Genomic DNA, 4,272 nt, shown 5'->3' on the forward strand with positions numbered 1-4,272 from the left:
GACACATTTCAACCTTTATGATTTATTTTTCGTTTTATTAAAATGAAAATATCACAGGAAAAGCACCCTTTCATGAAGCAGAAACATAACAATGCGGAACAGGGACGTCGCGTGAGTTTTGAGAGCGGTAAATCATCGGAATAAAAAGTTTAACAGAAAACCTGTCCAGGGCCACTCTGTGATCCCAGTCCCGGGCCACTTAGCCATCCCAATCCGCCCCTGTCAACCATTAGGCCTTCCACTCCCACGATAGTTAAATTTGCATTTAATTTTTCTCTTACTGAACTTCTCCTTCCCGTGATTTTACTTTACTCTCTTCTGCTCTTTTTTTTTGTCTGCTTGCAGCTATTTATACGTCTATCACTTAAGCCTTCTAGAAATCTTTATATCCTCGACATCAATGGATTGCGCGCGATGTTCACTAGCCTCAATCAATGAATTTTAAACACAAAGTACGATTCTTACCGAGTTATCTAACCAAACTTGTCATTACTATCGCCTTTAAAATAATTGCTTTTAACTCTCTTGTTATGAAAAAGTAAACAATCATGAAATATTCATTCACAAAATAAATAAATTAATAATACCTACACTAAACAGTCGTTTATATCTGACATAAGCCCGTCTTCAAGAGAAATATTTACAGTATTTATTTCACTATATACAAAGACTGTTTTCAGCTCACATACCAAGTCTTGTCATATAGTATACACCAACATTTACAGCTCCTTTGTCTGATTCTCTTAATGTAGGGTCTCCAATAGGGCTTCTTCTTGACAGGATCCATTGTCTTCATATTGATCTTGTGTTGCCTGGGATCTGTCTTTCCTAATCTATCTGTATTCTGACTCAATAGATTTTATTCCTTTTTCTTCTTCTTATCAGTCAGTTCTTCACTTATATCGACGTCTTCCTACGCCACCTCTACACTCAGTGTTCTTAGGCCCAGTAAGTCCTTATCTTCTATAATGAAGTCATTGTCTTCAGATTCTGCTTCTATGACAGCCACACCTGCCATTTCCATATGTACCTCAATAGCTGCATCTGTTAGGTCTTCTTCCCTCTTGAAGCACATTTTCAACAGATTGGTATGGTAGACCATGGTTGTTCCATTGATTTTCACTTTATATTGCATTCTGCTTACCACTTCCTGTACTGTGAAAAGTCCTTTCCAGTGCCAGGTGAGTTTGTTGTTGTCTGCAGGTAGCAGAACTAAAACCTTCTGTCCGACCTTGAAATGTCGACTCTTGGCCTTCTTTTTGTAGAAGTGTTTCTGACTGTCTTTGGGTTTGACTTCCCCAGTAGAAGTGCTTTGATAGGTCCAGTTCAATATTCTTTTCCAGTCCTCTGTTTTGTAAATCTCTTTCCATTTTATAATGTGCTTGACTTTCTCTTGGGCATTGTCCCGAAGTTTTGTGGTGAAGGGTCTTTCTTCTACACTTCCTTCAAATATTTACTACCTAGTATGTTTCCTATCATCAAGTTGTATATTGGTACCTTGATACACATGTTTTCAAGGTCTCCTGCGTAATATGGAGTATCCGCCTATATTTTTGCTGTGGGAAACTTTCTCACTGTCCCATCAATTAGCACACACAAATGTACTTTGCCTGTCATCTGGTCATCAGCTACTAGACTGGTTCTCACTGCTGCACCACTGCACCCAGTGTCTTATAGAACCTTCACTTTCTTGTCTTCAGTATAGCCTTCACATACTCTCATATTATGATTTGTTGGCACCTCTCAATATTTGTAACATGCTCTGATTACTACTGGCACTGTTGGTCCATTTCCTAACTTGAGCTGCCCGTTAGTCATACACTGATCAATCATGTAAATGACACTTCCTTCTTGCGGTGAATCTTACAAGCTGTCTTGAATTTGTTTCTTCTGGCAGCAGCATCCATGGTGACAGTCACTCTTTTCTTGTTTCTTACCAGCACTATCTTTGTAAATAGTTCCAGCTGCTTTATGTTGAAATTTCTGCTGTTGTTTGCTGGTAATGGATTTGCACTCCTTTGCAATGTGTCCCATTTTAAAACAAACATGGCATCTCTTCTCCTTTCTGTCTATTAACCTCCTATCACCTTTGGTAGACTCTTGCTTCTGGTCAGCCATCACTGATTTCTAATTTAACTGGATATTTTTGAACTTGCTAGTTATACTCCCTCCATGAGTTTCCATGTACTGTTCTGCCAGCTTGATCATCCCCTCCATATCTTTTGGTACTCTCTTCTTTAGGAACAGTGACATGTCAATTGAACACGTAATCATGAACTGTTCTCATATTAGTAGATGTACCAGTTCCCCAAAACTATTTTCACACTTGGCCATGTCAGTCCATCTGGTGAAGTATCGCTACAGATGTGCCACAAACTGAAATACAGTTTCTCCAGTGTCAGGTTTGACTTCTCTGAACTTCCATCGAAAAACGTTCTTCAATAAGTTGATATGGTTTCAGTAAAGCCACTTTTAATTTGTCATAGTCCATGGCATCTTCTGACGTCATGCCTGCACATACTTATAGGCCTTTACCTGTGAGAAGTGGGCTGAGACAAACTGCCCAGTTGCCTTTGTCCTAGTTCTGACTTCAGGCAAATTTTTCATATCTCTTCAGAAAAGCATCCAAGTCATCTTTATGTTCATAAAATTTGGGCAACTTGGGTTGGCTGGCCCTGACTCCATTGTCATTCTTGGGTTCTTCTTCTTTCTGTTGGGTGAACTTGGTGATCTCAACTTCTGCTCTTATTATCTCTATTTCTAGTCTTTCCTCTCTCTCTCTCTCTCTATTTCTTCTTTCTCAGTTTGTATTGTAATGTTTTCTATTTCCATTTCTATTTTTAGTCTTTCTTCTTCTCTTCTCTGCCTATGCTCTTCTCTTTCTAGTTCTTGTTGTTGTTTAACAAACTTTCGTAGTTCACTGTCTTTTAACCCGATATGCTCTTCTCTTTCTACCCATTTATCAAAATCTGTTGACATGGTTATATAACGTGACTGTAATCTCCACACTATTTGTGCTACTATTGCAGTTGTTCGTATATAGCCCTATATATTTCCACTGTCGTTCACGTTTTCTTCTACTGCCGTTTACCACTGTATAATCCTGGTTGTGGCTCGCCAAATGTCAAGAACTTACATTTTAATAATATATATATTGATATAAGTATGAGGATGTTTTGGGCTAAGGATTCTTCTACAGTAGGTGTATGTGACTTGTTGGTGATAAGTTAAAAAAAGTTAACGAACAGCACGCACTCCACTTCTTTTCAAAATAATATATATATATTCGGAACAAGTTAAACCTATGTACAAAAATTCCTTACCCAACGGAGGTCATAGTTATATTTTAAACACTATATAGTTCTCTTCTTCTTGTAAAAAGTCCACTTAGTCCTATTCTATTGCTTTAGAATTCAGTTGACAAGCCGAACCATTTTTCTCTATTTCTATTGCCAGACTATTCGTGTATAGTTCATTTATATTGTCGTTGAGTCACCACGGTTGTATCCTGTACTTCAAAAATGGTCTGCCTTTTGTCAAAATCCACTCAGGCTGGTACAATTATTTTGGAACGCTCTTTGATGAGACAACTTATTTTCCTTATCTCTTACGAAATTGTTAATCTAACTCTAACATATCAACCATTAGGTCTTCCACTCCCACGACAGTTAAATTTGCGTTTAATTTTTCTCTTACCGAACTTCTCCTTCCCGTGATTTTACTTTACTCTCTTCTGCTCATTTTTCGTCTGCTTGCTGCTATTTACACGTATATCACCTAGGCGTTCTAGAAATCTATATATACTCGACATCCATGGCTTGCATGCGATGTTCGATAGCCTCGAAATAAGTTAATTATAAGCACAACCTACGATTCTTAGGAGTAATGTAACCAAACTTGTCATAACTATCGTCTTTAAAATAATTGCTTTTAACTCTCTTGTTATAAAAAAAAAATAAAAACAATCATGAAATATTCACTCACAAAATAAATAAATTAATAATATCTACACTAAACAGTCATTTATATCGGAAAGTGATGATAGATGTAAATAACATTTTGGAGGTAACTAGTACCCTAGCAACGTGTTATAGTCTCATTTGAAATGCATTACTGTTCCATTCGCACATAGATAGTCACTCCCAATTGCAACTGGCTATTCACCATTTGAATTATTATATGGTAAGTTAGTAATGGTACCAGTAACAATAATGAAAGTGTTGTAATCGAAATAAAAAAACAGTTGATGACATAGGACTAAATATGAGTATG

The sequence above is a fragment of the Limulus polyphemus genome, unplaced genomic scaffold, assembly GCF_000517525.1.
Source record: "Limulus polyphemus unplaced genomic scaffold, Limulus_polyphemus-2.1.2 Scaffold71, whole genome shotgun sequence".
NCBI classification, from domain to species: Eukaryota; Metazoa; Arthropoda; class Merostomata; order Xiphosura; family Limulidae; genus Limulus; species Limulus polyphemus.